This window comes from Ambystoma mexicanum, chromosome 5q (genome assembly GCF_040938575.1).
Source record: "Ambystoma mexicanum isolate Mex_15411 chromosome 5q, UKY_AmexF1_1, whole genome shotgun sequence".
NCBI lineage: Eukaryota > Metazoa > Chordata > Amphibia > Caudata > Ambystomatidae > Ambystoma > Ambystoma mexicanum.
In genome coordinates, this window is record NC_090933.1 from 1,288,963,314 (window position 1) to 1,288,976,921 (window position 13,608).

At 45.6% G+C, this 13,608-nt stretch overlaps 1 protein-coding gene across 1 annotated transcript in view; it reads left to right on the top strand.

The window, feature by feature from the left end:
* The window catches only part of LOC138498041 (uncharacterized), a 458,173-nt gene that overhangs the window by 200,623 nt on the left and 243,942 nt on the right, over nt 1-13,608 (top strand). The window lies entirely within an intron of this gene.

A 13,608-nucleotide genomic window follows, 5' to 3' on the forward strand; every position in this document is an offset into this window, starting at 1 on the left:
AAGCTGCCTTGCCCGTACAACAGGTTGTCTCAGGACAGGGGGGAGACCCTACACCCATGCCCACAAACCCTGAACTTAGCAGCCTGGCTCCTGAGATCATAGAGTTTGGACACCTGCAACTCCCTCAGAGGTGCATGGACATACTCAGGGAAGCAAGAAAACCTAATACACGTTATTGCTATGCTAGCAAGTGGAAACGTTTTGTCATCTGGTGCAATTCCAAGGGCGTCAATCCCATCAATTGCTCATCCTCACACATTGTGCTGTATCTAACCTACTTGTTGGACTCTGGGTTAGTCTTCAATTCCCTAAAGGTTCATTTGGCTGCTCTGTCAGCCTACACCACATCACAACAAAAGGTATTGTGGTGGAGAATACCGGTGATTAAAGCCTTTATGGAAGGGGTTAAGAGGATTTATCCTCCCATCTCTCACCCAGCCCCTGGATGGGATCTGAACGTGGTTTTAACCAGACTCATGGGAGCTCCCTTTGAGCCTATGCATAAAGCAAGTCTGAGAGGCCTGACTTATAAGACAGCCTTCCTAGTAGCTATCACTTCTATAAGAAGAGTTAGCGACTACAGGCTCTTTCTTTTTTAGACCCCTTTGTTACAATCCACAAAGATAAGGTAATTCTGCGCACACATCCCAAGTTTGCGCCTAAATTCATCTCGAAGTTCCATGTGAACCAATCAATCGAACTACCCACTTTCTTCCAGAACCCTACTAACATGGCCGAAAGAAGCCTTCACACATTGGACGTGCGCAGGGCAGTCATGTTTTACCTGGAAAGAACTAGACCACTAAGAAAGACTAAGCAATTCTTCGTATCAGTGGCAGCTGGTAGAGAAGGGTATCCTGTCTCTAAATCAGCTATCTCAAGGTGGATTGTCAAATGCATCACACTATGTTACACTCTTGCTAAGAGAGAACTGCCCTTCAAGCCTAGAGCACACTCTACTAGAGGCACTGGGGCATCCATAACATTCATTGCAAATGTTCCTCTTGAGTCCATTTGCAAAGCGGCAACCTGGAGTTCTGTACACACCTTTACAAAACACTATTGCCTAGACACTCATTCTAGGTCTGATTCTCAGGTTGGACAAGCAGTACTAAGACATCTTTTCTCTACTGTTCCTTCTCACAACCCACCTCCAACTCCAGATATTGCTCGCTAGTCTATGCACAGCATGTGATTCTAAGAAGATTAACAAGCATCAGAAGACATGCATTACTCACCGTAGCATTTCTGATGATTGTATGTGCTTAGATTCACATGTGCCCTCCCTACCTCCCCGCTCAGGGTGGAAGGAACATAGACGTCTTACTACTTTCTCTCTTTATGTACTCACTCACTATAGCCTTGGGCTCCCTCATGGCAGATAAAATACAATCGGAGGGACCTCAGCGCATGAGGGATTTTGGGTACTATACACGTCACAATAGGGATAGTGTTACAGACACGCCTATGCCGACGTCCCCTTTCAGTCCCAGAAAGACAAGATGCAATACTCTGCGGTTACCACTAGATGTCAGACCATATGCACAGCATGTGAATCTAAGCAGATACAATCATCAGAAATGCTATTACGGTGAGTAATGCATGTCATACAAGGAGACTCTACAGGTTGGGACTTGATGTTAAAAGCATCGAGAAATTAAGAAATACTGCTGACTGTAACTTGAAGTCTAAAGTCCCCAGAGACACTGGGAAATTGAATGTATGTTGAAATACTGTACGCTGGGAGTTGAAGTCCAAATCCCCCAAGAAGGTTTATGTTGAAAACCACTGTGACAGTCCAGAGACACGAACTAGAATCTAGGACCATACTATACAAAAATGCATTTGATAAGAATATTTAAGTTCTCTCCCATTTCTCACATCATAATTTTTTTTAAATTAAAATAATCACATTTCTCAACTTGACTACTTTTAAGAGTCTAACAAAATGTTCATCGCCTTCTAAAAAGATTTTTTTTATCTCAAACACTTAACTAAGTCACCTTGTCGACAAGGTCTAAATCTTTGAACAACCTGGTTCAAATCCGTCTGTACTTATCTTCCTTAAATACTAATTAACCCAGTAAGAGCTTAGAGGGCATTTAGGTATGCGGTTGTGAGTGTGGGGGAACAGGCTTTGGACTTAAGCTGGTGGATCTTGTGGGTGATCTAGGGCTTGGGGGAAGGTGGTAGAAGGGGTAAGGTTTGTAAAGATTAATGATGCTCAAAAAGAGAGCTAATATTCAGATGAAAGTCATTGAGGGGCTGTACAATTAAGGAGGTCTAACTGAGAGATAAAACCAGGAGGGAGTGTCTGGCATCTGCCAGGTAGGGGGTTAGAAAGTTAGGATTAAAGTTCTTTGGAAATAGAACTGAGTTAGAGGAGGGAAAGAGGAGGAAGAGCCATTACACTGAAGGAGTCTGCTGTGGTAAGGGAGGATCATAGAAAGGATCATAGAAAATTAAGGTCAAGGGATTTGCCTTGAGCGTTAGCTGGTAATGTATGGAGGGAAGCCAGATAGTGGTCAAACAGAAGTCACGTTTGATTGATACGAGTTGGAGATTTTTGGGAGGTTGAAGTCTCAAATTAGAGCATTAGGGGCATAAGTTAGGAAGGATTCAAGAAGGAGGTCCAGGTCGTGTTAAATGAGACAGAGGCCTGTAGATCAGGTGGATAGTGGATCTGGGTTCTCAGACTTTGCAGATACCAAGCGGTTACCAGTCAATTGGTCGAAAACATTTGGTCGACAGGACAATTGGTCGACACCATTTGGTCGAATGCCAAATGGTCGAATTTTTTTTTTTTTACCCCTTTTTTGGTTTTTTTGGGGGGTCCCCCCCCCCCAACCCCCTTTTTTTTTCTTTCCCCACACGAAAACCCACAAAAAAAATATATAAATAAAAAAAAAAATTCGACCATTTGGCATTCGACCAAATGGTGTCGACCAAATTGCAGTCGACCAAATTGCAGTCGACCAATTGACAGGACACCATACCAAGCATATGCATTCTTATATAAATTGTAGTCCAGAAAATGTACCTGAATGCAGATTGACCACAATGTGTTTCTTGCAGACACTCGTTGGGTAGGAGAGACCCAATATGCCGAGCACATACATATTTCTGCATGTAAAGGATTTTAGAGCTAAATGATGATTGATTGATTCATTCTTTATTTTGGTTAAAACCATCAAAGCTCAAATACAATGACAAATAGAATATTTAAAGACACTTCACACAAAATCATCAGATATGATATGAATAACTTACCATCAATGTACATAATATATTTCACAGAAAAGTAGATAAAACATAATCTAAATCCATCACTTAAGTTATTTTTTTCAAACCCTAATCAAGGAGCTTGTGACCGCAAAAACTCTTGCCTCACATTTGGGAATTTTACAAAATCTAAGGCCTCCATCAAAGTGATAACATTATTTGCTTTCCGCACCAGAACTAACCATTTACATCTTAAATTAGTTAAAACTGGACAAAAGAATTAAAAAAAGGGCATTCATCCTCGCTTTTTGTGTTTCCCATTGGGCGGCTCAGGGTTACATAGTTTGCCCAGTTCCTGGTGAGGAAGAGTTCCAAGAGGTAGCTTCACGTACAGATTTCTTGTTCCTACTGTTGTAATCAAGGACAGGTATTGCTCAAATCCTAAATCTAATTTGAGTGTCATTTATTTTTTAAACAAGCTCCTACTGTCAGGGAATCCATTAAAACCCAATTGCAAAAGGAAGTTTTTATCTTCCTTTCATCTGCAGTAACGAAATCTTCTGGATGATTCCCCTAAGAGCCTGAGCCACTTTTACCTGAAACAATACCCAAGATGTATTATGATTACTTGCCAAAGCATCCAGAATGGCCCCTTGTAATCCTTCAATTAATTGCTGGTCCACAGCTTCACCCATAGTAGGGTTGGTCTCCGCTGTGCGTGGTACTGAATGCCAATTTAACCTAGTTCCATTCCGGCTGCTGTACCACGGGTACTCATGGGTAACCCTAATCATTTTTTAAAGCATCTTTTCACTGGCTCCCACTTTAGCCATTAGAGTTTCCCCAGAGCTCAGAAGCAAACAAAACTGCTGATTGGGTGTGTGTCTCATACACTTCTACAGTAGTATCAATTGCAGTGCCCCCACATTTTTTTTTTATTAAAGCTTAGTAATGCTCCCACATACCTGTTCAGGATAAGATTACATTTTATCAGTTGGAAATTCCAATTGGCTATATTATTGAACCGAACCCCCAAATAATTATAATGATCCACATTTTCAATTTTACCTCAATCCAACTCCAATCTTATTGTTGGGGGAGAGTTTTTTGTGGCAGGTCATGATTTTTCTTTTAGAAGCATTTATCACAAGTTCTTTCTTACTACATAGGCATACAGATTCAGAAGAGTATTGTTTCAGGCCTTGTGGGGTAGTGGCTAACAGTACAGCACCATGAGCAAATGAAATAATATTGAGATGCCTCTTGTCAATTAATGGGGCATCTGCCTGAATCACTAAATCTTAACTGGTGCGGTCATTGATATATAAGGTGAATTAATAGGGTGCCATAACATAACCTTGTCGTACACCTCTCATTACCGAAAATGACTCTGTCCCTTCCCACTCTTGCCCCCATCTCACAAAAGCAGAGTTTTCTGTATGAAGCTCATTAATACAGTTTACCAACTGCTGTGGGATTTCCGAGTCTTTGCAATCCTTCCCATAATAGATTGCAATCAACGTTTTTGAAGGCTACCTTTAGATTGATAATTATCATATATAAATGCATAGCCTTCTGCACAACGTATGTTTGCAGGATCAGTGTTAACCTAAAAACCTGCTCTATATTTCCAATTCCATTCCCAAAACCTGCTTGTACGTAATGGAGACGGTTCCCATATTCTACAGCGATTGGCCAAGTGTCGGCACGTTCAGGGACCAGACCAAACAGGTGCAGGAGTATCGAGGGCCCAAGCAGTGTGTCAGGTGCTGCGTTGGCCAGGAGAAGCCCATCCTGGGGGGTGTGTTAGGGTAGCTCAGACCAGGCTCCCCGGCCATGCCCCTAAAGACCCGCTTTGTGGCTAGCGAGGCGGGCCCTTTATTGAAGTCTTACCGTGCTGTGTATGCTAGGCGCAATCTGGGAGGTGAAGTGAGGGGAGCTGCAAATGTGGAGCGGCGAAGAAAAAGTCCTGGGTCGGCCTTGCCAACCAACCCAGGTGAAGAGGAGGAGAGAGGAAGCCTTGGGTTGGTCAGTTGAGCGACCCAAGTGAATAATATGATGATGCATTGCTAAGGGGTGGACCAAAAGAAGGCTACAGCGCGCAGTGGTGATCATGGCGCTGTTGCCATGGGGTCGCCGCCTGAAGCAAAAATTGCACCGCCAACTAGGCCCACTCAGTATAGGACAACAATGCTGTGGATGCAGCAGTGATGTCGGATGGCCACCCATACTATATAAATAATACCACGGATGCAGGGGTGAGCGTGGCTGGGCCCCCAGCCAACATGGCCCACCTTAAATACCATTAAAGGCCCACAGGGCATGTCGGTGATATCGGGCAGACCCCCACTTGCACCAGGGCTCACCCAGGGCTCACCCAGGACTTTAAATAGCGCACAGACCGCGCTGGGACCTGGGCCGACATGCACTTCCACAGGGGAAAGAACAGGGTTTATCAAGCCCTCTCAAGTGACCGCACTGCCACTGAGAAAAGGAAAGGGTTGCAAAAGCGAGATCTAAAGAAGAGGGCTCAGGGCCCCATCATTTGGTATCAAGAGAAAGACAATAAGCAACCAGCCTTTCCACCAGGATCCCAGGATCATCCCTGCATCAGCCAGCATTGCTTTCAGCCAGCGGCCAGCCAGAAGTGAGCCAACACCACCAGAGACAGACACCAAGGTACTGTGAAGGGGCAACTAACTGCCGAAGTCGCCCCATTGTGATAGTGTTTTATGCAGTATATATGTTGTAAGTCAATGTATGTATGTATGTGTAGTTAAATGTATATATTTAAGTACTGTTATGTAGGGCAATTGGCAATTAGGGAGAGCGTAGTGTTTGGGTATGTGTTAGGGGACTGCTAGGTAAGGTTACATGTTACCTAGGGGTAGGAGAGTGTTTGGGATAAGTGTTAGGGGAAGGCTAACTAGGATTAAGCATTAAGTAGGGGTTGGACAATATATATAGATGCCATTATTTAAATTAGGGGGTAGAGGGGAGGTACTTTGGCATGATGTAGTAGGAAAGGGTGACCACCTAGCAATATGGCACCACCCTCAGATTCCACATGAGTTTAGGTAGGGAGTCTGTTGCGCCAGACGCACGCTAAGGGTCCCTGAGACCTCTTCAAGGAAGGGTGAGCTGACGTAGTGGGTCCCAGTCAGTTGGATCTCACATCAGGGAACTCCTAGAGAAAAGGGAAAAGGTATTAGTGTTTTTATTAAATAAAGAGTGGTCCCTGTTGGGATCCGTATACAATTCACTCTGGTGTCTGTGTCTCTTAGTGGTCAAAGAACTCAGGGTGTGGCCCATCTCCTGTTAACAGCAGTTTTATTTAGCAGGTGCAGCTCCCCTCCCTACCCAGGGAGGTCAGGGTGGTGGTTTCCATGGGAACTGTCCCTGACCTAGGCCAGGATTGGATGCTCCCTGATTTGGGTTAGGGCCAGGAAACGGGGGCTACAAGAGACTTTGGCATATACTTTTCCCAAACGATCAAGGAGTGAAATGGGCCTGAAATTTGATGGATCATTTCTATCTTCCTTTTTATAAAATAGGGCATAATTTCAGCCACCCTCTGAGGGTTCATTCATCTCGTTACTCATATAGAAAAATATCAACAAAACTGGAACCTAGAAAGCTGCCTCTGTTTTAAAAACAATCTATAGGTATTCCTTCTGGCTCTGGTGCTTGACCATTTTTTTTTAACCATTAAGGGCTTTTGAAACCAACATGGGCATGAACAGCAAGGAGGGTTCTCTGTGGTGTACTGATCTATCAAAGGAAGTATAGATATTGCTTCCGGCTGTGTGTACATCGTACCGGGCTTTGAAGTGTTCATACAGAATTTTATCAGGAATAGTCATCACTGGAGTGAGATCAATATTAATGCTCCCATGCGTGTCAATGTTCCAAAATGTCTTTTGGTCGTGCTCGCAGGTAGCTGCTTTAAGGCTTTCCCACCTCAACTCTTATTTCGTTCATTAGGTAAACTGCATTGTTTAATCAATTCTACTATATCGTTGCTTTCACTTTTTTCTTTTTTTAAAACATGTTTTTTGGCATGTCACTAATAACACTATTCAACAAAACCCCTAACTCCCTACCCTCACCCCCACCGCACCTTTCCTTCACTGAAGGCCACCAAGTCCTTGCCACCACCTGACGGATGCGCTCCCTTCACATTATGTACAATATGCATCTATTCTGTGGGCACCATTGTCTCATATAGTCCCCCTTGAGATGTTCCAGGGCCAGCCCGCAGTCTTTCCTGAATTTCCCAGCCTCGCCTTGCACTCTGTAGGTGATCCATTCTATTGCCAGTATTCCCCACAACTTATGCAGCCATTCTAACCATGTTGGGGGATCTTTCTGCTTCCACCGTTTAGCCAAAACTGACCAGGCCACTATAAGCATTACCATAAATGCTTTGCGATAGGGCTTAGAAGGTGTTAGGGCGAATTCTCATTCTATGGCTAATTTCCCTTACCTATAGAGTCCCCCAGCGGCTTTGCTGTATTTGAAGGGTTTTTTTTTCTCCTGCTAAGAGTGAGACTCTTTTTCCCACTCTTAGGCAGATTGCTACGTGTGTTTTAGGCTATTTATATGCTTAAATGTCTATGGGGTTTTTCTCACCCTCATAGGAACCATCTTTTAACCATGTGTGTTACACAGCACCCTCAGTGCAGTAACACAGGGGTGTCATAGTGACCCCCAAACATAGACTCCATACCCTGGGACTGACTACTGTCTCCCTGGGCATGTAAAGTCCCCATTGACTTTAATAGTCAATATTTATGAACTAAACCAGTACAACCCATCTTACTATGGAGGTACTGGGAAGGGTTAATAGTTTTTCCCTGGTGTTCATTTTCGAGAGGGTACCGTACAGTCGCTCTCTCAAAAACTTCTGTCTTGTGGGAGTGGTTACTACCATAAATATTCAACCACAAATATTTCCCTATGGGATTTTCCCATGGTTCGAGGTTACCAATTTTTCTGACAGCCTCTAACATACAGCCGGTTTATTTTGATATTAACTTAACTCCGGTAGGTTTTATTTGCCAGAACTTTTCTAATAATTCTTTTTCGAGTCTTTCTCTAGAATCCTAACCCAGGTCGGGGGTCCTTTGTTCGTCCTTTTGGCGGGCTTTTGGCAAGAAGCCCTCCTCTCTGCGCCACTGAGTCTGGGGTGGACCCATAGTGTGGGAGGGGGAGTAGGCACCCTGGACAGGGTTGCCTCAGCAACCCAAGTCGCACTCTGCCCTGATAGGCTGGAGGGTCTCCCACCGGAATGACCACTCCACTGTGTGAGTGACAGCTAGGCGGTATGAATGGGGGATTTTCTGCATAAATGCAGGGTCATGAGGACTGGAAGAGCAAGATGTTGCCACTGGAACTAAGAAGCCGAAGAGGAGAGAAGCCAAAGACATCTGCAACAACTGAACCACCGGTGAAGCCCTGCTGCAGCGTCTCACCACTTCTTTTTATTTTTTCCAACATTATTTTTATTATTTTTGGCATAACAAGTTATACAGGTTCTCTGAGTGTTACATACTTAGTAGGCTTGTTATAGCATTACTGAGAGAAACGCGGCACTGGATGCAACAGAGTCATAGCAAGTTATGCATTAACTTACAAAAACAAAATTGATAATAACAACTGAGGAGGGGGGGCAGGGGGGTATGGAGCTTTATGCACAATAGGAACAGAAGACTTCTTAATTCAACAGTGGGGTCGTTTCAGGGGGTCAGTGTGGCTCTCCGGCTGTGTTTCGGTCCGGATTTTCGAAGTGGGCTCGGCCCAGTTAGGAGGCTAGATTAGTTGGCTGCTAGTGGCACGAGGGTGTAGAGGAGCCCTGTCGGTCCTCGGGCCTAGATTTAGACTTGTTCTTTTCAGTTCTGAGTTTCCATCCAGTGCAGAGTTGGGGGCTGTCTTGCTATCCCCGGGAATTGTTGAACATAGTCCAGGAAGGGGGCCCATATGCGTTCAAATTTGGGCTTGTTGCCTAGTCTGATGGCCGTGACTTTCTCGGCTGCCACAATTTCCCAGCATTTGGTCCACCACACGTGTGTGGATGGGCCCTCTGGATTTTTCCAAAGTCTGGCGATGGCTATTTTGGCGGCTGTAAGGAGGTGAGAGCATAGGTCCCTCAGGCAGCCTGTGAGGGGGAATTGGCCGTCTCCTGTAGCCCCTAGTAGCACGATTCCTTGGTCCCAGGGGGTGTTGAGCCCGGTGATTGCTTTAATCTGTTCTAAAATGTTCAGATTAGGGCGGCTTTTGGGCACGACCAGAAGAGGTGGAACAAGGTTCCTCGTTCCGAAGGTATACAGTTGTTTCGCAGCAGGATTTTTCATCACGGGACTTTTCATCGCCGTTTTTTTATTGAAAAAAAAATCATTGTTTTTTTTTGGGGGGGGTTTTAAAAATTAAATAAATAGTTGTGGGTGTAAGGGAATAATAAAAAATAAAATAAACAGAGGTTTGGGGGGTAACCCCCCCAAAAAAAAACAGTGAGTTTTTTTCGATAAAGAAAAGCAATGAAAAGTCCTGCGATGAAAAATCCTGCAGCGAAAAAACGTAGAACCGTTCCGAGCACCCTCTCCAGCACTGAGCAGGGATCGTTGGTTACACTTGTTTAGTTTAGCTGGGGTTCGGTACCATCTGTAGCAGACTTTAAATGCGCTTTCTTTGTTTGTTACGCATTTTGAGCTTTTTTGTGCTCGGGACAATATATGTTGCCATTCCTCTGGTTCAATCGGTCTTCCAATGTCTTCTTCACATTTCAGCATGTATGGTTCTTTTTTAGTAGGGTCTGATCTGTCCAGCATTTTGTACAGTGCATAGATTTTCCCTTTCGGGGGATTTGCTGAGAGGGTGAGTTCTAATGCCGTTAATTCTCTGCTACCCTGTTTCCTGACTTGTGGGTTCGACAGCCGGGCCTCAGTTGCACGTAGCGAAACCTTTCAGTTTCCGGGATCTTGAATTTTGCTTTGCACTCCTCAAAGTTTAGGGGGCGCCCGTTCTTGAAGAAATCTGCCATGGTTTCCAAGCCGCCAGCCCTCTACTCCGTGAACTGGTTTGGTGAGACTCCCGGGGATAAGTCCGGGTTCCCCCAGATCGGTGTGAGGGGGCCCATTGAGCCCCTACAGTTCCACCTGCGGGCTGCCTTTTTCCAATTGGCAACCGTGTTCCTTGTTGCTGGTAGGGGGCCCAAGTCTTGGGTCCCATTGGGTTCTTTGGAGTGGGGCAGAGCTTCTAGCGGGGTCTTACTCCAATCTTCTTCCAGTTGTAACCACCTGGGGCGGTTAGCGCTGAGCTTACAGGCAAAAGCTGGGGCCAATTGGGCTGCTAGACAGTATCTCGCCACGTCTGGGACCCCTAAGCCTCCCAGAGCTGAGCTTCGGAGCATGATGCGTTTCGGAATACGAGACTTCTTTCCTTCCCAAACGAGATTCAGGATCTCTCTTTGGAGCTTTCGCAGGGCCTTTTCTCGGATCGCCAAAGGCAGTGCTTGTGCATAATATAGCAGCCATGGGGTCAGATTAATTTTTATTGCTGTGATTCGGCCAAACCAGGAGATTTCTTGTGTTTTCCAGCGGTTGATGTCCATTTTCAGGGCTCTGAAGAGTGCGGGAAAGTTTGCTTTATACAGCTTCTCAGTTTTGTTGGCTATCTGGACTCCTAGGTAGCTGATGCTACTTTTTGCCATGGGAATTCCAAACTCCTCCTCGAGATTGGATTTGTGCGTGCTTGGGATGTTGATGCCAAATGCTACTGATTTGGCTATGTTTATCGTAAACCCTGAGACTGTTCTGAATTCTTCTAGGGTTCGCCATAGGGCTCTTATTGATTCTGCTGATTGGGTGAGTGTGAGGAGCACATCGTCGGCGTATAGGGCGATTTTGTAGGTTTCTTTTTTGAACGTGAGGCCATGTATTGATGGATTTCGGCAACCCTGTCCGCGAACGGCTCCATTGATAAGGCAAAGATGAGTGGGGAGAGTGGACATCCTTGCCTCGTACCCCGGGTTATGTTTACGCTGCCAGATTTGGCCTCGTTGAGGTGTAGGCTCGTAGATGGCTTTTGATAGATGGCTAGGACCCATTTTATGAAGTTTGGGCCGAAGACAAAATGTTGTAGGGTTTCCTTTACATAGCCCCAGTTGAGCATATCGAAAGCCTTGTGCGCGTCTAAGGAGAGGACTGCTAGCCTTGAGCCCAGTCTGTTTGCTGACTCTATGATGTTGATGGTTCTACGAATATTGTCTTGGGTGCCCTGACCCAGCATGAAGCCCGCTTGATCTGGATGAATGATCTCTGAGAGGTGGGGGCCAGACTGTTTGCCAGGATTTTGGCGAATATTTTTGCATCGTTGTTTAGCAGCGTTATGGGTCTGTATGATGCACATAGCTGTTAGGGAGAATTCTCTCTTTAGGCTGAATTTCCTAACCTAGTGAGTCCCCCAGCAGCTTTGCTGGATTTCTGGGGTTTGTTTTTTTCTCCTGCCAAGAGTGAAACTCTTTTTCTCCCACTCTTGGACATGATTTATGGTGTTCCTTTGACTGTTTATGTGTTTTATGGGCTATGGGGTCCTTTACTCCATAAGGTCTCATGTGTTTTTACTATGTGTGTTACACAGCACCCTCTGTGCAGTGACACAGGGGTGTCATAGTGACACCCCACCATAGACTCCGTACCCTGGGACTGACTACTGTCTCCCAGGGCATGTAAAGTCACCATTGGCTTTACTAGCCCAAATTATTAACAGAAACCGGTACAAACCATCATATTGTGGACGTACCGGTCGGGGCAATTCGATTGCCCCGGGGTCTGTTAGTCGAGGGGGCATGTCTCCGTCCCCCCTGATCGAGTTTTGACTGGTGGCAGTGGATACTACTTTTTATATTCGACTGCGAATATATCCCTATGGGATTTTCCCATTGTTCGAGGCTACCAACTTTAATTATTTAGTTCTCATAGCCTCGAACACACCGCTGGTTTATTTATTTAATATTAATTTGCCAGTTGGTATTTTTTGCCAAGACTCGATTCTAAAATGGCGTTTGTGTTCTCTTCTGTGACTCCAACCCAAGTCGAGCCCTTTGTTCCACTTTTTGGCGGGCTTCTCCACAGAAGCCTCCAAAAGTGGTGCCACTCTGTCTGGGTCCCACAGGGGGTGTGGGAGGGGGTTTAGGCACCCTGGACTGAGTTACCTTGGTAACTCAAGTCGTACTCTTGTGTGATTGGCCCAAGTGGTGAGCCGGCCCGGCTCACCACTTAGCATGTTTGTTTGACACTAGGCTGAGTGAATGGGGGTATGCTGCATAAAAGCAGGGCTTTGGGGACTGGAACTTCAGAAGTCGCCACAGGACCTGAGAATCCGATGAGGGAGAAGCTGAGCCGACCTACCACGACGACACCACCGGTGGAGCCCTGCAGAACCGACTCACCACTTCCCGACGACAGAGAAGATCTCCCGGCTGGAGAGGCTTCTTCCCCTGACTGGTGGGCACAACCAGTTTTACCTTCTTTCTTCGCACCCCAGACCGGTTTGTGGTCGAACTGCCCGTGCCAAGTACCCTGGCGGCCGGATAGCCACTCACCACTGAACCGCGAATCAACGGACCGCTCCTTGTACCTGAGAAACTCTGAGGCTGGTTTCTTCCCTGGCAGTGCAACGGACTGCTGTCTTCCTCCATGACGAGATCCTCTCTTCCCCCGGACGAAGCACCGACTTGCATCCGCTGCCAGGAACAACTGCCCCCGCTGGAGTGTTCTCACCACTTTAAGGTACCGTGTCCGCCAGGCCTCCCTTCCTGAAGATTGCTACAAGGTAATAATAATCCCTTAACCTTTTGGACTGGGCTGGCTGCCTTGACCATCTAACCGGTCCCTTTCTTTTGGTCCAACTCTTTCTGAACTGATTGCAAGACTTTTGGGCACTTTGAACCGTGTGACCTTGGACACATTTCGACCGGAGTCTCTTAAAGTGGGTCCGGCCTTGTTAACTTTGACTTTACGGTTTTAACCTGCCTTCTTCTCCTACTGTGTTCTTGCGAAAGTGTTGGGATCTGTTTCTATCTTTGCTCTGCCTTTCTCTCCCTTTTAAACCGATTGATTAGAGTGCCATCTTCGTTAAGCGCTCACCGCTGTCTGAAAATAAGTGTTGCTTTACTTAAGACTTGTCTAACTAATCGTTGAAGGGAGTGTATATCTTTTAGTGACCGTGTTTTTGAACTGCTTGATATTAGTGCCTGTGTGTTTTTGTGTTTTTCTAGATGTGGTTTCAAATAAATAATTATATCTCTTTTACACCAAGCCCTGGTCAGTGTTTACTTGTTCTATTGTGTTCTCTTGACCTATTGTGAATACTCTGTATACTGCCTAA